Source organism: Monodon monoceros, unplaced genomic scaffold (genome assembly GCF_005190385.1).
Source record: "Monodon monoceros isolate NGI ecotype Baffin Bay Population unplaced genomic scaffold, NGI_Narwhal_1 Super_Scaffold_2, whole genome shotgun sequence".
NCBI lineage: Eukaryota > Metazoa > Chordata > Mammalia > Artiodactyla > Monodontidae > Monodon > Monodon monoceros.
The window spans coordinates 2,087,122-2,109,871 of NW_021703776.1; the positions used below are offsets into that span (position 1 = coordinate 2,087,122).

General features: G+C 48.6%; 1 protein-coding gene across 1 annotated transcript in view; it reads right to left on the minus strand.

Moving 5' to 3' along the window:
• The window catches only part of DDC (dopa decarboxylase), a 55,881-nt gene extending 41,853 nt beyond the window's left edge, over positions 1-14,028 (minus strand). The window contains exon 1 of the mRNA XM_029233560.1: positions 13,944-14,028. The gene's annotated coding sequence lies outside the window, so the exon portion shown is untranslated. The remainder of the gene's footprint in view (positions 1-13,943) is intronic.
• Positions 14,029-22,750: the final 8,722 nt, after the last annotated feature.

Consider the following 22,750-nt stretch of genomic DNA (forward strand, 5'->3'; position numbering starts at 1 on the left):
GACCAGAATCAAGATGCTTTGTGCCTGCCCGTGGTCCTGCCTATCGGTACAGACAAGCACTGCTCTTGTTTCAAACCCTGGGACATTGGGCCCTCCACTCAACATTTCCTGCTTTTCCTTCTCTATCTGGATAAAAAGAAAAGTGTTTACATTTTCTTTTTACGCTATTCCAGGAAAAATAAACTGTAATTTACGTTTCAAAAAACACTTCTCGCTTTGGGACTGTGAGGCCTCGTCTCTTGTTTTTAACCTCAGGCACATAAGTATCAATCCAGGCGCAAAACGAAATTGGCTGATTTTCCCCTGAATCGACTGGTTTCTTGATGAACATCTTCTCTGTGGGCACAAAGAGCATAAATAAACCCAACGGGAGAAACGTTTCTAACCGGGATGGTCAGGAAGTGTCTAACAATGAGAGCTTTCTAACAATAAGGATGGCAGTCTGGGGCTTCCCTGGTGGCGCAGTGGTTGAGAGTCCGCCTGCCAATGCAGGGGACGCGGGTTCGTGCCCCGGTCCGGGAAGATCCCACGTGCCGCGGAGCAGCTGGGCCCGTGAGCCATAGCCGCTGAGCCTGCGCGTCCGGAGCCTGTGCTCTGCAACGGGAGAGGCCACAGCAGGGAGAGGCCCACGTACCGCAAAAAAAAAAAAAAAAAAAAGACAGTCTGTTAACTTGCCTCAAAGCAAACAAACAAACAAACAAAAAAGCCCACCCCTCTGAGATCTTTTGTCCCTCTTAAGACTCTAGTTAACAGCGAGGTATTTAGAAGCCTTAGGGACAAGGGTACCCGGGTCATTTGTGCAAAGCTGCAACTTGGTCAGCCTTGCCCAGAAGGAGCTGGCACCGCAGAGGAGACAGCCAGCGTCACAAAGGAGGTGGATACCTCTGCCCTTCAACCTCCCACCAGAGCCTCCCGTTGGCAAAAGGCTACCAGGATCCAGGTGTCCTGGGAGCCGGGGAAACACAGCCTGTGGGGGCCTGAGGGTGGGGCAGGGAGAGATAGGAATAGAGACCCAAACGGGCTACCCTAACTCACTGCATGCGTTATTACGTCTGTGCTATTGCTACCCTCATTTTACAGGAGGAAGAGGTGTTTAGGCTCTTCCCAGGTGTGAAGCCAGTGGTGGCAGAGCTGAGGCAGAGCCCATGTGTCCTGCCAAGCAGTCTGTTCCTTAAGCCAAGGTGCTGCCACTTGTCACTGCAATCGTTAGCCCGGTACCTCGTAGAACACACGTGCATGCACACGCACACTTACCACTTTCTTCCACTCATACAGTTGCTTTACCTAAACTGGGGTGTTCTCGTTGAAATACAGGCTCTCTCACTGGTTTAAAAAATGGTCAGCATTACAAGTAATAAGTGCTGGAGAGGGTGTGGAGAAAAGGGAGCCCTCCTACACTGTTGGTGGGAATGTAAATTGCTGCAGCCACTATGGAGAACAATATGGAGGCTCCTCAGAAAACTAAAAATAGAACTTCCATATGATCCAGCAATTCCACTCCTGGACATATTTCCAGACAAATCTCTAATTCAAAAAGATACATGCACCCCTATGTTCAGAGCAGCACTATTTACAACATCCAAGACATGGAAATAACCTAAGTGTCCGTCGACAGATGAAAAGATAAAGAAGATGTGGTACATAGATACAGTGGAATACTACTCAGCCATGAAAAAGAATGAATAATGTCATTTGCAGCATCGTGGATGGACCTAGATATTATCATACTAAGTGAAGTAAGTCACACAGAGAAAGACAAATATTACATGATATTGTAACCGAAAGTGGGGTCCAGCTGCTCACCACTCAAAAGCCAATAAAGAGGCCAGGTTGGTGGAAAGCAAAGTTTGCTTTATTTTGCATGCCAGCAACCGGGCGGCTGGGGTGGGGGGAAAGTCAGCTGTCCAAAGGCTGACTCCCTCCCTCCTACAACCAGTGGGCAAGAGCTTTAATAGGTTGAGGGAGCGGGCTACGTGCAGAAACAGCACAGGCAGCTCTGACAGGCAACTTGAAATTGGTCATCGGTGGCCTGACCAGCATCATCCTGCCTGTTTTAGGTACAGTTAATCTTCAGTTCCCGGGTCGGTTTGTTTTCATTTCTTTGAGGCCAATTCTCGGAATTGTGGCAGCTTATGTCATGGCTACAGCCTGGTCATCACGTAGTTAACTTCTTCCACCTGATGGAGGTTTCAGTATCTATAAGACAGCTCGCAGGACATGGCTCAGAATTGTATATAGCCCTTTTAGCCCTTAAGGAGGAACTAAAAGTCCTTGACTATGCTTGATGACTAAACTCTTATGATTTGGTCTCCTTTGTTTTCCTCTGTTTCTGCATTTTCTCACTTCTCTGATTAAACTTACCCTTTGCCTAAAGTTTTTCCCCAGACAAAAGTCAGGCTAAGGACGTGGGGCAAGGACCGTAGGGTCCTGTTCCATTTCAATATCACTTGTATGTGGAACCTTAAAAAACGATACAAGTAAACTTATCGATGAAACAGAAACAGACTCACAGACATAGAGAACAGACTCGTGGTTGCCAAGGGGGAGGGGGGTGGGAGGGATGGATTGGGAGTTTGGGATGAGCAGATGCAAACTATTATATACAGAATGGATAAACACCAGGGCCTACTGTATGGCATAGGGAACTATATTCAATATCCTGTAATAAACCATAACGGAAAAGAATATTTTTTAAAAAGAATGTATATATGTGTATAACTGAGTCACTTTGCTGTACAGCAGAAATTAATACAACATGGTAAGTCAACTGTAGCTCAATACAATTTTTTTTAAATGGTCAACATTTATATTAACTTACATGCACCAAGTGCTATGTCAACTCTTTGCATATGCTCTAATTAATCTTCATAACAACTTTATCGGGACTATTATCACCCCCTGAACAAATGATAAAGGCTGAGGCTCAGAGAAGCAGGACCCAGCGCTCTGACCTCCGACCTGCCACGTCCTGAATGCACTGGACTCAAACACAGGCGCAGTGCATCTCCAACAGCTTTGGGGTTTCCTGAAAAAAAAGTAGGACTAACCCTCCAGATTAGAAACTTGAAAAACAGGTTTCTCCCTGAGCTTTCAGGAATTACTTCCCAGATGCTCCCTAGAGGCCACCTCCACAGGAGAGGCAACCTCCACGGGCGCCTCCCTTGCTCCTGACAAATGGTAACTAGGAAGAAAAGGGGCTCGCAACATTTTGTGAGGTGTGTGCCCGTGGCCCGGCCAGCTGGCTTCCGAGCCTCCATCTTCTATTGGTAAAATGACCATAACACTAAGTACTACAGAGAATTCTAAATAGGGTACAAAATCACTTATATGGTTGGCGGTCCATGCCATGGCAGCATCTCTAGGGAGTTTGCTGTCCAAGGGGAAATCGCACAGAAGCCTGAGCAGACAGGCAGTGGGTTTTCCCCGGTCAGGGCTGGACACCCAGGAAGCACCTCCTCTCCGGCCAGCTGGGTCTGGATTACAGAGGTTCTCTGCTACACTTTCAAAACAAGATTCTTCCACACTGCAATCCTCTCCCAGCAGCCTAGGAAGAATAGGGGTTAAGGTCAGAGCGAACAGGCTCGAGCCCTGGCTCTGCTGCAAGAGGCTGGGCTGCTGTCGGCTGCCTCCTTGGCCTCTGGAGTCTCAGTTCAGCCCCTTGTAATGGGGCAGCGAGATGCTGCAGGCAGGAGCCACTAAGGACCGTAAAGCTGTCTGTGTCTGGCGTCTGTGGATCCTGATGTGAGGAAAGAAGCAGGTCAGATCATCATGAGGTCAGACAGAGCACTAGGGCAGCAGGAGAGAATCGGGGGATGGGGAGGGTGGAGGCCCACCCTGGACCCAGATCAAACTTCAAGGGGAAAGCCTTGCTCCTCTGATGTGCGAGGAACTTTGCGTCTGTTTCCGATCCGGTCCCTGATTAATAGACAATCGTCATCTCAGTATTTTCCTGGCCAACAGTTCTCTATGGGGTGGAGCCATGAAGAAATTTATACCATGATTTTCAATTTTACTCTCGTGGGAAGATACTACTATTTCCACTCACATCCCTGCAAACGAATTGTGATGGATTATATAAGGTTGGCTGAAAAATTCACAACTTAACCAATTTCAAAAGTTGATAAATATTAGTGACATTAAACTAGTTGATATCATTCCAATTTACCCCTGAGCTCAGACCATTCCAACAGCTGGCATCAGGCTATGTGCATCATCCGGTAGCCTCTTTTCACTTATTTTCCCCATAACCCTAATTACACTGTGCATAATTACGTTAATATCGTGCACATATGTACCCTTATCAATACCTGCCGGTTTCGCAGGGTCACCGCCCGCGTGGATTGAGGGCCATTGGCTGTTGCGAACAGCACTGCCGAGGGGAACGTGGCCGTGTGCTCCCCGTCACGGCGCTCGTCACTTTATCCCCCTATTGACTTCGTCCCTCAAACATACTAAGTCCCCAGTGGAATCCAGAGGTGCGAGTTTCACGGTTCTTTTGCGTGTTGCCAAATTTCTTTCCAGAAAAACCAGAATGATACAGAAATGTCACCCACCGTCAGGCTGGGCAGGCATGACAAACACCCCCTCTCTGCTAGCTTTTATCATTCGCTCACAGTTTCAATTTAAGCTTAAAATTTTATCACTTTTATCATTTTCACTCATGTTTGCTCTCCTACAACATTTACATAAGAATGATCAGTAATTTTAATTTGAACTTTCCTCCTCTGTTTCCATTTTAATTTGGTGTCAGACTAGACCTCCTCCCCCTTACTTTATTTCCTCTTTCTTTTCCTCAATCCTTTCCCCCCTTTCTCTCATTGAAGTCACATTAATCGTTGATAAAAGGTGACAACCATCTGCCTTTTCTATAGACTTGAGACTATTAATTGGTGTCCTAGTTGGTTGCTTCTTTCCACGACAGCCGGGATGCCCCGTGACTACGACACATACGACACAGTGAGAGTAAACACAGGACACCTGCCGCTGTGCATCTAGGCAACATCTCTAGCACATGCTTTGGGGAGTCTCCGCTTTTTTTCACCAGTCAGCTTAGCAGTAAATACTGACTCCTGGATCCACTGTGAACACTTACCCCTTGGGCATGGCTGCAGGCCTGTCACCCACATGGCTAAGAGGCCTGCATCTGAGGTTTCCCCCAGGCCAAATCCCGAGAACACTTGGACCTTGGTGGCCACATCCGACGGTCCAAGAAACCAAATGAATCAGTGTCGCCTGACCTTCTGCTAAGCTTGCCGTATGCCTTATGCCCTTAACACTCTCATCACCCCTGCCAGTATTATTACTGCTGTTTCACCAAGGCTCTGAGGGGCTGGTGCCCCGACGGAGGCCAGAGAACCAGTAATGCGAACAGCGGTGCCGGCATTTCTGACTCTGAAGCCAGCCTCCCCCTAACCCCCGTGGCCGGGCATCCGGGGCTCACCCAGGATGCCTGCCACCTGTGCCCTCACACGGCCCAAGGGGTCAGAGCCCACAGACCCCAGGGCCCCCGTCTGGGCTGGGGAGGCAGTGCCTGGCACCCAGAGTGTGGTCAGGGTCCCACCTGATCACCACACCCAGAAGAGGATGCTCCAGGTGCGGGCACCAGGCCCCTGCCTGGGCTGATCCCCACGCAAACGGAAACAGGCAGAAGCTGAACAACCCAGGAGCAGCACTGCTGCCCCAGTTCCTCCAAACCCTGACAAATGCCAGATGGTGACCATCCACAGTGCCTGGGGGTAACCCTTTATCTCTGTTCTCTCTGTCTTCACAGCTGCTCTGCAAAGAAGCAAAATTATCCCCACTCTAGAGATAAGGAAACAGGCTCAGGGAAGCAGGGGCTTGACCAAGCCACACAGCTCAGGAACGGTTTCACACGTGGGTCTGTGCACTCAGAAGACTGGACCACTTCCCTTTGGCCTGGGGTCCCCCACAACCATCGCTCACAGGGAGCCTAGCCACTAGGAGAATGCAGGGGGATTTGAGCTTTTCCTCGGAGGCCGTGTGCCAATTCGCTGCCCCTGTACGCCCCGAGCATCCTCCTGCAGAAATGCCGACGAGGCCCAGAGAAACCTCGGGACCGCTCTTTTAAAATATCGAGGGAGTCTAATTTTCCTGGGGTCTCTCCCCAAACTTACCACCAGACTCCGATGGAGAGTTAACAGGGTAAAACCTTCAGAATAAACAACAGCCTGAAGAGGGGGAAATATGTAAATAACACCCCCCCCCAGCAATTTAGTTGAATCTGTGGAGGTTTAAGTGGGTTTTCTCTTATTTTCATTATTTTAAGCAAACTGGCATTGTGCAGCGGCCCAGCTGCCATGGGCCCAGGAGAGACAGAAAAGCCTGCTGTGAACGTCATGATTTTTTTCTCTTTCCGATACACCCAGATGCCCCTCATCTTGCCTATGTGTTCACTGTTCCAGGGTGACCACTGCCCTGGCCACTTTTTATGCCGCAATTGTCCCCTTTGTTTTGGTTCTGCCTCAGAAGGAAAATACTGCTGATTTAAATGAGAAACCAACTGTAAAGACCCAAGTCTTGGAACGCTTCAGAGAAATACGATGAAGGGGAAAACCCAAGCCACCTGCTTGAATTTCCCTTGGAAACTGGAGAAAACAACATACTCGGGGCAGATGGACCCCTCTCCCACTTTCCCACCTGCAGTTTACTTGCTTATTAATAATGTAGGTCCCATTAGTGACCACCTACTGTGTGCTCAGCCTTCGTAAACATCAGACCCAATTGATTTTTACAAGCATCGTGCAGGAGGATGTCCTTCACGGCAGAGGACAAGAGGGGTCCATCTTCTCCCCCCACCCCCGCCATCTCCCGGCCTCTGTGGGCTCCAGATACACCATGAACCAGCCTGGAAAAGAATTTCCACTCGCTCTGTTATGTTGCTATTATGGCTCAGAGATCATGGGCTAAAAAACCCTCAGAAGTTTCTGATTCTTTATCTGACTTGTCACTTGGACACGACACACACAAAAGCAGGTGATTTAGGTTGACACCTCTTTTCTCAGAAAGTTCCTCCAGTGTGCCATACCTGCACAGCGCTGGATGCTCACCCCTCCCAGCTGGCCTGAGGAGACCCACCCAGCTGCAATCAACAGGTGAACCTCCTGTCCCCAAAGTCCCCACACCGGAGGGGCGCTGCCACCAGGAGCTGGCTTCCCCCACGAGTCTGGTCCCCCAGGCTCTGAGGACAAAAGAGCGGTACTCACAGGCAGCCCGAGGTGCTCGTTCTCTGTCTGTCTCTCTCTCTCCTCCTCGGTGACAGTTAAAAGGCACAGAGGCTGCGATTGCCATTTAAGTAGACAGAGTGTCCGCCTCCCCAAAGCCAATCAGAGCGGCTTGCTCGGCTTATTTACCCGGCAGCACGTCCCACCCCCGCCCTCCTGCTTCCCATCCTCCACAGGACGTGAGGGTCAGGCCGGGCAGAGCAGGGCCCAGAGACGGTGGAGCCTGCAGGGGCTGCGGGCCTAGAAGACAAGGGAAAGGGGCTCTGTGTCACACCCAGGCTGGGGCCAGTTCTCCTGGGGTCTCTCCAGGTAACCTCTGAGCAGCGGAAGGCTCCAGGCTCTTTCATGGGCTGAAGAAGGGCTGGCCTGGGCAAGGCAAGCGAGGAGACTCGCTCTGTGCCAGCGCTGGGCCACGAACGTTGTACCCGTACCCGCTCGGGGCCACTGGGACCTGCTGTGCCGTGCAGGAGGCTGACCTGACCGCAGGAGGCTCCGAGTGCCAAGCCCACGAGCCCAGGCAGAGAGAGAAGCGGAGGCGCGCAAGGATTTGAATCCAGGTTCACCGGATTCAGAGACCCCGTTCCCTGAAGCCGACCAGCATTCAAAACACAGATTTCCTCAAACCTGGACTTGGGCTTCCCTTCTCACCCACCTGGCTGGGCAGGCTGACCCGGGGCTCAGAGCCTGGAAAGGGGACCTGCAGGGAGCCCCTCCAGGCCAGCAGGGCACGCAGATTCCCCTGCTTCCAACACTTACCCTCACCCTGGACACACACACACACACACCACAGGGCACATACACACGTGCCATACGCACGTGCACACGCACACAGCCATGTGCACATGCACAGGTGCACACACCATCGTAAACGTACACGTACACACAAGGCACACACCGACACACAACACAGTTTCAGGGCCTGCGGCACAGCCACGAGCTGGGAACTTGCCACGGAAAGCCATTCCCCCCTGGCTTTAACGAAGCAGCATCTCTTCAAAGGAGTATCTGCCCTTTGAAGCATCTGTGGAGCTGGCAGGGGCTGAGGCCTCCGCGACGGGTGGGCGGGGCCGGTGGGGCGGGTGGGCGGGGTCTGCGGGGACCCAGGGGCGCCCCGCGCAGCTCTTCCCTCCCTCCACCCAGCGAGGACCGCAGGCTGGTGCGGGGATCAGGCCCTTCCGTGCGGGGCCGACCGAGCTCCGAACCACGTCGCCGGGGGCCGCAGAGGACCGCTCACCCCCCAGCACCGCTCTGCTGGACGAGAGGCCGGGGAGGGACGGGGCGAGGTTGCAGGGATGGCCAGAGCTTGGGCCGGGCCCTGTGCCTGCGCAGGGCTCCAGCGGGCTCTGGACGCGGTGCCCGCGGCGCGGGGCCCCTGACCCAGCACAGCGCCTGGCCCAGCGCAGACCCTGGGTGAACCCTGCATCTTTCGTGGAGGCTGTGCAGAGGGGGTAGAGGTGTGATGATGGAACTCTGAGAGAGGGGGCTGTGAGAGAAGAATGGAACTTTCCGTTTTGTAAGGAGTGACAGTGATAATAATTAGCATTTATAAAGGTTCTTTTTCAGGCCTTCTTACCACAGGATCACTCAGACCCTCACAACTCTCATGACAAGGTAGATTATCATCGTCCGCAGTTCACAGATGAGGAAACGCAAGCCCAGAGAGGTTTGCCCAAGGTCACACAGCTAGCACGTGGCTGAGCAGCGAGTCCCTCCCCAGGCCAGCTGGCCCCCATGCCGGCACTGCCAGGTGAGCTTGCTGTGTGGCATCCAGGGTCGGAGGCAGATGGTGAAAGAATAAGCAGAGAAAGCCACAGTGGCCAGCTGTGACGAGGGCTGCAGAGCCAAGCCTGTGAAGAGGGAGCAGCCCAGAGGGGAGCCCGCAGCTCAGGGCCCGACTGCCCTTGGGGGGACATCCAGTCCTTGAAGGGTCTGGGGCAGAGCACTGACGTGCCTGAGGGCTTAAAAGTCACGCCAGCTGTTGCTTGGAGAGCAAATTGCAGGGGAGAGAACAGATAGATTTGAGATTTATCTGGAAGTAGAAACAAGGAGATGTGAGGTGGTCTGAAGATATGGCACAGGGCTGAGACATCAGCCTGCAGATTCCGGCTTGGACCTGCCTCCCGGACCTGCTGTGTGACTGTGGACAGCTGCTTCCCCATCCCAGGGACAGCGACAAGCTCTGACTTAGGAACAGGACATCAGGAATGGACCTAACAAAACCTTACAAAGGGTCTGCAAGACTTGTATGAAGAGACTTATAAAAGCCCATGGGAGGACATTAAAGAAGAGCTGAATAAATGGAAATAAATGGCCAGTCATGGATAAAGAACCCAGTACCATAAACATTGCCATTTCCCTCAAACTGATGAACAGATTCAGTAGTATTTTAATCAAAATCCCACATAGATATTTGACTCTAAAATATGAACGGAGAAGCCAAAGTCTGAGAACGAACAGCATGCGCTTGAGAAAGAAGAATATTGCAGTCTCGCTCTATACTTATGAGACAGATGAAGCTGTGAAAATGTAACAGTTCTGATGCAAGGATAGACATCTGGCCAATCCAACAGAACAGGTAGCCTAGAAAAAAATCCCACAAAAGATTTGGAAAATGGACATATGTGGAATCACAGAACCAGTGAGGAAGAATAAACTATTAAATGGTGCTAGAACAACTGGCTGGCTACTTGGAAAAAACATGATCTTGAATCTGTTTCTCACCCCATGTACAAAAATAAATTCCTGATAGATTAAATCCTTAACTGTGAAAGGCAAACTTCTTAGGACAACGGAGAAGTATATTTTTATTACTGTGGAGAGGAAGGATTTCTTAAATGATTCACTTAATCAGCTAACCATAAGAGACTGACAAGTCTGACTACATTATTGTTAAGAATATCTGTTCTTCCAACTGTGGAAACTAGAAAGACAACTTCCAGGGTAGAGGAAGGGATTTGAAATGCATATCGCTAATTATGAGTTAGGCTCTATAATATAAAAAGACCTTTTCAATAAGAAAAAGATAATTCAGTAGAAATACAAGCATTTATCAGAAATGGAAAGGAGTCTCATAAATATGTGAAAAAGTGATTTTTCTTGTTACCAATCAAAGAAGATAACTGTTTATTGCCAACATATGAAGTTGCAGTGGATTCTGTAGGTTTGATCTTTTTTTCTGGCCACCTAGCTACATTCTCTTAGAACTTTTAATAACTTCTCTGTTAACTCAGGTGGGTTTCGACATAAACAGTAGTATCCTTAGTGAATTGTGAAAATGTTGTTCTTTCTAGTCCCTTTACTTATTTATTTTTCTTGCCTTATTGCACTGTCTAGGACTGTGCTGTCCAGCATCAGAGCCATGAACCACTTCTGACTATTGAGCCCTTGAGATGCAGCTAGTGCTACTGAGGAAATGAATACGTCAGTTAATGTTATTTAATAATTTAAATTTAAATCTAAAAACTGAAGCAGTGTGGAAATTTTCCCCATTACATAATTTGAGTGCAGGACTACATTTTACTTTGTTGTATTACATAATATAGGCTATTGTAGTGCACATGTATTTTTGATTTTGTTAACGTGGCTGCTAGAAAACTTAGCATTTAAAATTCTGTACATGCCTGGCACTGTTCTAGGGCCTCTGGGACAGTGCTGATGGAGGTAGTGAAAGTCTCATCTCATTGACTGTAGAAGGGATCTTCCAACACTCACTATTCACAACAGGGTTTTATTGGGTACTCTTTATTAAAAAGTTTCTTCTATTCCTATTTGTATAATAAATAGATGTTCAATTTTGTCAAAAGATTTTCTTCATCAAAGGAGAAAATCTTATGGTTTTCCTCCTCTGAACTGTTAATGTGATGAATCACATTAAATTTTCTAATTTTCAAGTATCCTTTAATTCTTGGGATAAAACTATGGTGTATTAACATTTTGAATAGAATTTTTTCTCTGGTTTTAGTGTCAGGTTCTATGGTATCATAGACTGCTCTGAGGGTAATTTCTTCTTTTTTGATTCTCTGAAACAGTCATATAATTTTGAAATTTGGAATTGTCCAGTCACTAAAAGAGTATAAGAAATCATACATAAAATCATTTGTCCCTTCCTATCATTTTTGAGGGAATATTTGATACTAACAAATCAATTTTTTATTACTATAGGACTATTTAAGATTTCTATTTCTCCTGGAACCCAATTTGATATTATTTCATCAATTTTTTTAGATTTAATGACAAGAATGTTTTTTATGATATACTCATTACCTTTTTAGTTTGTTGGATCTATAATTATATTCCCTTTTATTATCATATTTTTTTTACCTGTTCTGCTCTCTTTTTGTCTTTAGTTAATATTGCCAGAACTGTGTCTATTTTACTAGTCTTAAAAAAAAAAATAGCCCTTGGGCTTCGTTGATCCTTCCTCATCTACCTTTATTTTCTTTTTCACTAATTTATCCTCTTTGTCTTTATTATTGACTGCATTCAGTGATCTTTATCCCGTTGTTCTTTTCCTAACATCTTTAGTTGAGTGATTGTCTCATTACTTTTTGGCCCTTTTTACTTTCTAATATAAGCATTTAAAACTATTTACTTTCTTCTATGTACTTCTTTCAATACATAGCTCAAGTTTTTAAATTAGCATATTTCATTATCATTTTTTTCTAAGTATTATTTAACTTCTATTACATTTTTAAATTGATCCATGAGCTGTGTAGTACCTTTCCAAAACTTTCCAGACACATATAGCAATTTTTACTTATCTTTTTCTTGAATTATAATTTAATTAATTGAATTGAATTGTGGTCAGAGAGCAGCTAGTATTATAGCAGTTCTCTGATCGACATTGAGACTTGCATTACAGCCTGCTACATCCTGAATTTTTATAAACATTCCATGCGCTCTTGAGAAGGAAGTGTATTTTCTAATTACTAGGTGGAGGGTTCCACATACATCCAATATGTCACTTGTTGAAATGCTTTAAATCTTCACTAATGTTTCCGTTAGCTTGCTCTACCACCCAGCTTACTGCCATTGCTGAAGATGTGTTGAAACATTTTATTATGCTGGTGAATTTGGCAATTTCTCCCCATAGCCGTACCGAGGTTTGCTTTATACATTTAAGGCTTTTCTGTTAGGTCTGTATGTGTTTAGAACCGCATTGCTTCTTGGTGGACTGAACCATTTATCATTTTATAAAGTAATGTTACGTAACAGATTACTTGTTAGTTCCCTTGTTGCAGTGTGAATCAGCCCTGTTCTCCCTCAGCTGTCGGAGGCTGGGGGTGCAGTGAAGCTCAGGGATCTATTTCTTTGCACATTATTTAGGAATTTTTAAAAGTCTGGAAGTCATGATTTAAATGTTCAGCAGCACCAACATTTTCCTAGTTTCAAATGTCATAACTCCACGCTGAGGACATGCAGAGTGACAGTTCTCTGAGGCATCTCTGTCCCACACCTTCATCCAAGGATGAACTCTTCCAGACCTGTCATCTGGCCCCATGACACTGTGGCGCTCGGCTGACCAGGAGCCATCCAAGGTCCTCAGGGCAGAAGGCCATCAGGGGCTTGCCTGCTCAGGCTTCCCTAGAAGACCACCCCCTCTGAGCCCTCACCCACTGCGGGAGCCCAGGGCCCCCTTCCCTGTGTGCAGCCCTGCACTTTCCACCTCCCACCCTCTCCATCCCCCCCTCGACCCCATCAGCTGCCCTGCACCTCCTGTCTGCTCCCTCCACAGCCTGCTCCCTGATCTCCAAGGGGCTCAGCTTAACCCTTCCTGTGGTGCTCACTACAGGGCCAGGGACGGGGTAGGTGCTTGAAATAGGCACCACTTTCCCAGAATGGCAGGGCGGAAAGCGCCAGGTGGTACAACAAGAACGATCCAAGTCCTACCTCCGTGGTCACGAGCTGTGAGGTCTTGGACCACCTTCCTCACCTCCTCTGTCCCAGTTTTCTCCCTTGGGAGATGAGGATACAATAGAGGCCAAGCATGTGAATCCCAACACATAGCAAACAACCAAAAGTTATTGCTTTAAGTCCAGCCTGATGGAGAAGCAAAGGTTCCTTCTCAAGAATTGTATCTTCTGATGGGATTGTAATGAGCCTGCTAGATTGGCAGGAGAGATCCTTTAATTCTCTCAAATCCCACTGCACAGGTAGACTCTGAATTTACCTGTGGGGAGACTTCACGTGTCATGAAGGGAGAGCATTTGCAGAGTCACAGATGTTAAGAAGGTAAGGGTAGAGTTGATATTTATTCAGCGTCTCCCATGTGCCGGGTATTTTCCATATGTTATGAGAGTCGGGGCTCACCAGAATCTGACAAGGTGGGTACTGTTAAAATCCCCATTTTAGAGAGGAAGAAACAGCGGCTTAGAGGCCCCCACCACGCGGGTGGCAAGTGGTAGAGAGCAGAGGAATCCACACGTGTGTCCTGTGTTTGCTGTGTTGGCGGTGGCCCCGAGATGGTCCCCCGACCCCGCCTTATCACACATGGGTAAGTGTGAGCAACTGTGAGCGCCAGCATCCCTCCCCACAGCGTGGTGCCTGTAGCCCCACAGACAGCATGTAGATAGACCCTGTTTTCTCCAGTCTCCAAGCGAGTTGACCTTCACGCCAACACCCGGCACTGGGGCAGCAGAGTCAAGGTCCAGACGGTGCCGTTTCCAACAATCATAATTGATTAAGTAGAAAGCCAGGACTTACTTGCTGGGAACTCGGGCCCCGCTGGGTCTCGGCTCCTTTCTGAGATTTGCCAGCTCTGGGGATTGAGGAGAACGTGAGAGAGCAGCTGAGGAGGTGGGCTTAGCCCTGCAGTCTTATTGCCACTTCAGATCCACAAGGCCTAGCTTGTTCAGCCACATATGCTGGTTAAATATTAATTTCTAATGGTGATAAAGGTCGAAGATATCTTGAGAAACCTACAGAGAACAGATCATCTCAGGGAATTTAGGAAACTATCCTCTACTCAAAATGTATACACATTTACTTCTATTTGCTTTTAGCATTTTATACTTTGAGATATTTACCTTTAGAGCTTTCCTCCATCTGAAATTTATTTTAGGGTAAAGTTCTAAGTTTTTCCCCATAGAGTAAGCTAATTCTTCCAACAGTATCTTTGAAAAATATTTCTGTTTCTTGAGCTTGTTGTGGTCCTGTGGAATTGTTCTTTCATTTCTGTGCCAGGGCTACAGCATTTAAACTTTATCTCTTTCCTTTTTTTAAAAAAATATTTTTGTTATTTTTTATTTTCTTATTGAAGTAAAATTGATTTACAATGTTGTGTTAGTTTCAGGTGTACAGCAAACTGTAAACTTTGATCACTTTCTAATGCATTGGGGTGCTTGGAAGGGCAAGGGTTCCCTTATCAGTTTTCTTTTAATAAAAATCCTTGCTGCTTTCACATGTTTCTCTTTCAAGAGCAACTTTAAAATCATTTGTTCCTACATTCAAAAATTCTGCTGAGGTCTGGGTTGCAAGCACACTGATGCAGAGTTAAGCTGTGGGGAGCTGACCTCTTAGGAAGTGAGTTTTCCCATCTACAACCCCACCGTTTAACTCTGGTCATGTCCTCGTCTTAGTCTGGGTTCCCCCAGAGCTTCCCCTGAGACAAAGACTCACGTGCCAGTTGCTTGTTTTGTTAGTTTTTTTTTTAAATTAATTAATTAATTAATTAATTTTTTATTTTTGGCTGTGTTGGGTCTTCGTTTCTGTGCGAGGGCTTTCTCTATTTGCGGCAAGCGGGGGCCACTCTTCATCACGGTGCACGGGTCTCTCACTATCATGGCCTCTCTTGTTGCGGAGCACAGGCTCCAGACACGCAGGCTCAGTAGTTGTGGCTCACGGGCCTAGCTGTTCCGCGGCATGTGGGATCTTCCCAGATCAGGGCTTGAACCTGTGTCCCCTGCATTGGCAGGCAGATTCTCAACCACTGTGCCACCAGGGAAGCCCTGTTAGTTGTTATTTTGTTAGGCAGTACCAGGCTTGTTTCCAAGCCAGTTACCCCCCTGGTGGCCTGGTGGGCAGGGACCCTGTGGCAGGACTTTGGGAGCTGGGATGGGGGGGGTCCACCTGAGAGGGCTGGTAATTCCCCCTCACACCCCTCACTCGGACACAGCAAGCTCTGGTGCCCGGGGACGGCTGTGGGCAGAGTCACCAGACCTCGCGGCTGGTGCACAGAAGCGATGGATCGTGGATAGCGTCGGCTGAGGCCACTTAACCAAGTCCTGCGTCTGCAGGTCTGCGTTGGAGGCTTGTTGACGCAAGAGTGGAAGTTCTCGGTACTTTTCACTATACCATGTGGACTCGAGCTTTTCAACAGAACACATTTTCAACTGAATGCAGCTTGGAGTTAAAGAACCCCTTCTAGCGATGTCACATGTGGACACCCAGGCGTCCCCGGGAGGAGGATCTGGGTCTGTCTGGTGGGCATAGCCAGTGAAGCTGCCCCACCGCAGGGGTCTTAGGAAGCCTCTTCCTCTCCCAGTGAGTTGTACGTCTCGGTTACACTGAGCAGCTCTCTACAGTGTCAAAGCCACATCATCTGGTCTGGAGGCAGGTGTAGGGACTTCAGTATTCCCACTTTGTGGAGGCTGGAGCAAAGTGGGGCCCCGCAGACTCCGGTGAAGTCGGGGGTGAAAAGCCATGAGTCACAAGGCCTGCCTTGTGACCGATCTGCAGAGGAGAAATATCCTCGGAATCAAATTTTCTTGGAAAAGCCACTTTGCTTAGGAGCAGATGAGAATGTCAATTCCATACTATTTGCAGAGCAGTGTTTTGAAATTTAATGAAGTCCAGCTTATTTTTTCTTCTGTGGATCGTGCCTTTGGTGTTGTAGCTAAGAAGTCATCACCAAACCCTCTATCCATCTAGATTGTCTCCTGTGTCATATTCTGGAGGTTTTATAGTTTTGCATTTACGTTCAGGTCTGTGATCCATTTTGAGTTAGTTTTTGTGCAGGTGTGAGGTCTGTGTCTAGATTTGTCTTTTGCAAGGGGATGTCAGTTGTTTCAGCACCGTTTGTTGGAAAGACCGTCTCTGCTCCGTTGTCTTGCGTTTGCTCCTTTGTCAGAGAGACTTGACTATTCCTGTGGGTCTGTTTCTGGCCTCTCCACTCTGTTCCGCGGATCCATTTCTCTCTGCTTTCATCAACTCCACTCGGCCTTGGTTACTGCAGCTTCAGAGGAAGTCTGAAATCGGGGGTGTCATACCTCCAACCCAGTTCTTCTCCAATTCATATGTTTTTCAAATCACTGGGATGAACCTGTCACTGGGTCATGAAACCAGTTTAGAGATCTCGTGACCAGCACCTTTAAAAAGGAAAGCAAACAGAACAGAGCAGCATAGGAAAGAGGGGCCATCACACCTAACAAGAGAAATCGTGTTTCCTGAAATTTCTGTCTCGATGATGTATGGGCGTATGTGCGCTGGGCCGCAAGATGACAGCGTTTCTTACCGTAGGTTACGATTAAAGACGGCAGACGTCACTAAGGATCATACGCTCTCTCTAGAGAAATAAAGGAGATGGAGATTTGTAAAATATGTGCAGGTGAGGATTCAACAGTGACCACACAAGCTGGAGGAAGCAGCTATTCCTGTAATTGTTGTTCATTTCACTTAAAAATTGACGCTCTTATGTTCCTTAGCTATTTGCAGTCTTCTTCTGTGAATTCTGGGCTTCCATTTACTGTATTATTTGTAGCTCACGAGTGACCAGGACTGGGGCTGGGAGAGGGCCAGGGCTGGCGTGCCGGTGGGACCCGAGGGCCATGGCGGAGCTCTCTGTGGGGGCCAGTCAGCTCGGCTGATTGGAGACAAAGCCACCAGTTCAGCTGCTCTAATTATAATTAAGCTAATGCGGTCCAGTGGGTTTCATTGCATTGTATTTTTTTTTTTTTTTTTGGCTGAGCTGTGCGGCTTGCAGGATCTTGCAGGATCTTAGTTCCCAGATCAGGGATCGAGCTTGGGCCCGGCAGTGACAGCGCTGAGTCCTAACCACTAGGCCGCCAGGGAATTCCCTATTGCATTGTCTTTTTTTTTTTTTTTTAATTTGTTATTTTTGGCTGGGTTGGGTCTTTGTTACTGTGTGCGGCCTTTCTCTAGTTGCGGCAAGCAGGGGCTACTCTTCGTTGCAGTGTACAGGCTTCTTGTTGCGGTGGCTTCTCTTGTTGCGGAGCACGGACTCTAGGCATGTGGGCTTCAGTAGTTGTGGCACGTGGGCTTCAGTAGTTGTGGCACGTGGGCTCTAGAGAGCAGGCTCAGTAGTTGTGGTGCACAGGCTTAGTTGCTCTGCGGCATGTGGGATCTTCCCGGACCAGGGCTCGAACCTGTGTCTCCCTGCATTGGCAGGTGGATTCTTAACCACCCACATTGTCTTTTTGAGCCTCACCTAGGAGGGGGGCAGACGTGGTGTTAGTGGACTGGTTTGGCAAAGGAGGAGAGGGGTGGGTAGAGGCCATAAGAGGTCCCTGCTGGGTACACAGGTGGGCAGGTGGGAGAGAGCACAGTTCAGTCTTTTGAGAAGCCCTATCTTTGCCCAGTTACCTGACCACAGACCCAGTCGTGGATTCCGTGAAATGTAATGAAGGCCATTGTCAGGCTCTGGAGTGACTCAATACAAAGAGAGTGGCCGGAGGGCGCCGGAGGAACCCCAGTCAGAGAATCAAGAGATGAGAGGCCAGGCCTGGCCATGCCGGGACCGGCTGTGTACACCTGAACAAGCCCACCTGGGCGGCGATCTGGCTGGCATGTGGGGTGCAGGGAAAGGGCACAGCGGGGGCTGCATCACCTCAACCACGTGAGGCCAAACAGAGCCTGTCAGTGGGCAGTGAGGGGCCGGAGGCACGCGAGTCCTCCCAGGGCCAGAGTCCGCCACAACCTTCCCGGGTACGCTGGCCGTGTGCTCACTGGGTGCTCCACGGGACAGCTCAGGCCTTTTTGAATGTACTCCCCAGCCTTTCCCGCCACATTCTACCAAGACCACTACCTTAGAAGCTGAAAAGTCCCTGGTGGCTTGGGAGGGATGAAAACACAGCAGGTGCATGGACCCTAAATTCCCGGGGCTCATGGTAAGTTGGGGACTGTCTCGTCCACCTGTGCTGGTCTACGGGCAAATGTTTTTATTGCCAAGTCGGAGATTTTAATTCTGTAGGGTTACGAGGGGCCTGAAGATATGCAGGTTCAAAGCTCCACAGGGGACTCTGATGAAAGAATGGGGTGAAATCCATGGCTCTGAGCCAGTAGTGTCCTTTCACAGGTGTGTTAAGTGATTCCCCAGGACACGTTGCTAAGAGCAGGCAGAAGGCACACCTGGTTCTCTGGGCAGCTTCTGGAATTCTCCTTCCTGGTGGGAGCTGCATCGAATCATGCTGGGCCTGGTACAGAGGCACGTTTCTGTCTCCTACCCAACCTTCCGAGTCAGGACCCCTGGGAGTAAGGCCAGGAGGACGCCTGCCCTGCATCATCTTGAAGGTGTCCATTCTGGAGAGGAAGTGTCAGAAACACAGGTTTGGTACAGCCCGTGCGGTCCACCCTTACAGCAGGGCTCAGCTGTCAACTCGGCACTGCAGCAGAAAACTGTCAATGTTCCAAATGACCCTAGAAAATACCTCGATCATCCCAGAAAGTGCAGTGCAGTCATATTTTATGTCCAATAGAAATAGTGCAATAATAAAATATTAATATCATTTCACTTTTTGTACAACATAAAAAATAATGTAAGTCTCCCCCCTCCAATTAAAAACTATGCCAAGAATTGTGTATGTTTGGAGCTGGTTGGCTGGATGAACCCTGCACTGTGCCTTGGTGCATACACAGAAACTCCAGCGCTCTTCATCCAGGTTGGCTGTGAATTCAGTCAGAGCGTCAAGAACCAGCCCTGTCTCCCGTGTAACTGCATCTGGACCAAAGTATCTCCCAAGACGTCCCACACAGCTTGCTCCTGCTCTTGCAGAGACAGAGGTGGCTGTTTCTTCAACGCATAGCGATACAGTCCTGCTTACACTTAGGGTCCGTGTGTGAACACACACGCTTTAGACACTAAAACTACATTTAGTCCGGGGAGATGCTCACAGTAATGGTGACTAATCTGGGAAAGAGAGGAGGTGCATTTCCTACCTCTGGCTCACTCCAGGAAATCTATTCATGGGATAGGTTGATATCAAATTGGGAAGTGTGTTTTTTCCCAGGGGAGCTGTGTGGGGGAGGGCTAAGCCGACATCCTTGAGTCTTGTATACAGTGTATGCATATGATGTGAAACCTCTGCAGTTCAGTTATAATCGGAAAGCAAAGCGGACCCAAGCAAACTGGAGACAGTGGATGGTGTTGCCTTGTTGTAGCAAACGTGAAATTAGTGTGTCTTACCTGTGGGGTGGGGCAGAGGTGTCCCTTACGGGAAGGTACCCTTAGCCTTGGATCTGGAGGCGTGCTTTGCTAATTCAGAACATCACCCAGGCACAGGGAGGCTGACTCTCAAGGCAACCCTCCTCCTTCCAGCTGTACGGTTCCCACTTCTGTAACTTAGCCTCTCATTATGGGTCACCCAGCCCAACCGTGTCCAGTAAGACTTCCTGTGATGGTGGGGATGTCCTATCACTGCATTGTCCAGTACGGTAGCCACTACCACACGTGGCTATCGAGGACTTCAAACGTGGATAGTGCAACCAAGGGGCTGAATTTTTCATTTTATTTTTTATTACAACTTAAATACTAGTCACGTGTGCCTAGTGGTATCGTATTGGACACCACACACCTGGATAAGGGCACACTCTCTGTCCACCTGTGCTCAGACCCGCCTTCACCTTCATCCTTCACACACCTTCCAGACGAATCCCCCAGCTGGGCTCAGTGCTTCCCTGGGAATCTTATGCTACAGCCCTCGTAGACATCTATGCGTGTGTGCGTGTGTGTGCACGTGTGTGTGTGTGTGTGTGTGAGTGTAGAATTACAATGGAATTTTTTATGTTCTAAGAAACTTTGTCATAATTTTTATATTTCAAATAACAAAACTCCATAGTTATAAAAATGACATTGCATAACTTGCCATAGAACAACTGAGGGAAAAAAGTTGTTCTACTGCAAATTAATACGCAATCGTTTGGGGAGATTTGTATGGAAGGTGTGGGAGGCTGAATGGGAAGAGGAGCTGGTTGGAAGATCGGAAGATCAATCTTTTTTTTTTTGCGGTACGCGGACCTCTCACTGTTGTGGCCTCTCCCGTTGCGGAGCACAGGCTCCGGACGCGCAGGCTCAGCGGCCATGGCTCACGGGCCCAGCCGCTCCGCGGCATGAGGGATCTTCCCGGACCGGGGCACGAACCCGCGTCCCCTGCATTGGCAGGCGGACTCTCAACCACTGCGCCACCAGGGAAGCCCAATCTTGATGGCTTATGTTGTCAAGGTCTTGGAGTTCACATCCGTGACCCTTTGTGCTTATTTATAAATAAATAGCGTTTATTTATGTCCTGCTAGCATCAGACACGACCCCTGTCTTCTTTCCCACACAAACTTCCTATAAATGACTCGGCCAAGAAGAACTCACCTTCCTCACGGAACCAGCACTGATCTTCTGTGAAGCTGTCCAAGACAAAAGGAGAAAAGAGTAGGGAAAAAAATGGTAAAGAGCATTCAGTAGAAATATATTGCCATGGAATAGATTAAAACGGCAACCAAACCTAGTATCATGAATTAAAAATCAACAATGAGTTCACCAAAGCTCAAAGCAGTGATACAGGAGATGAAGGAATATATGCAAGGAAAGCCAGCATGGCTCCGAAGAGAAATGGGAGAGAGAAAGAAACACCCTGGTAGTGGGTCCATGCTGGAAGCAGCTCAGGGAGGAACCCTCCTGCCTGGACACTGGGAGTGACCTGGACGACGGGACAGATGGACATGCACACCAAATGGAAATGAGAATTAGAAGTTTTGAGAAAAGGGAAAGCTTATGAAAGGCATATGACAGAGACCTAACACACATATAATTGCTGTCTTTAAAAAAAAGACCTGCAGTGATGTAACACAAATATATTTAGATGTAATTCAAGAAACCTTTCAGAGATCAAACAAGACTTGGATCTATTTATAGATTGAAAGTACACACAGTAGCCCCGGGGTGGTGGAGGGGGGAATGTCACCAGTAACTCAACATGGACCCCATGCCTGTCTCGCTGTTTCCCAAAAGGGTCTGTAGTGCCCCTTCCAGGTGTGTCCTTCTTCCTAGAGTGCCCCCTGCGGGCCTGGCTGAGCTCTGCAGTCAGATTTTCCGCCAGCATCTCCTGCCCTGGGTTGGTCTCAACCCACCTTGGTGAGCAGCCCCTCTTCCATGTTCCCAGTTCTGCCAAGGATGGATTTCCCACTTGTTTCCTGTCCTTCTTGTTAATGCTGTATAATTCCCAAGATGAGAAGAGTGGCTATGAGTTTACCGTTCTAAAACCCAAGGCGGTAGGATATTTTCCTGTTTACATTTCCCAAGTGAACGCTTTTATCATAAAAAATTCTTATAATTTTACAAATCACTCAAAATGGGTTCTAAGAAACCAATAAAAAATGTGATCAAGGCAGCGAGATCAAGTTTAAAGTCGTGCCTTTGCTACGTTTTGGACCCTGGCCCAGCGTTTCCTCCCCGGGGAGGACGGAAACGGCGGGTTCTTCCTTGTCACGCATCTCTGTACACTGCACATCCCGCCACCGTGCACTCTCGCCACACAGACTCTCACAGTCCTCTGCACCTGCCCTGCCCACGTCCAACCTTCCTCATGCCCCTCCACCTGCGCCCCACACGGCACGCTGGTTTCTCCTCTCCCACGCCGCGGACACACACAGCCCTTGCCACACACCCTACACACATTCACACACCAGCACCCCCACCCACACCTTTCACGAGGAGGGAGTTACGAATTATTGTTCTCGCTCTAAGGGCAGCCTGCCTTAGAGGGATGAGCTCCCCGAAACCGAGGACCCACATTCTGAAAACAAGTGATGGGAGAGTTCAAAATGCCGTAGGCTGGCTCACGACAAGAGACTCTCTGCCTCGGGTGGGGTGCCAGGAGGCGAGTCAGGCCCAAGGGTGGCTTATGTGACGATGCCCTCGGACCCCCAGGTGAGGCCCTGTGGGAGCAGAGATGCAGGGCATCCATTCTCTTACTCTCTCTGCCCGTTTCTTGTGTGACTGCAAAATCCAGGTTCTTGCACCGTCACTGTCTCACTGCGGTGGGAAACGTGCCATTGAAGTGAACAAATGTGAGTTTTACGAGTTTCCTGAGGTGTTTGCTACACCTGAATGGGGAGCTGATTCCTCCTGGAGCGTTCAGCGGGCTCTGTTCTTGCAGAGGAGATGCGAGGAGGGGCCCACCCAGCAGGGCCACGCCAGCCTGCACATCCCATCCGTTCCTCTGTAACTAGTTTTCGGCCAGGTTAGAGGCACGCTGTTAACATATCCTAAATCACTTCCCAAGATTTTCGTTGGCTGACCAGCCCGAGGGCTTTTAAGTACAGAAACAGACATTACAAGCAATAGA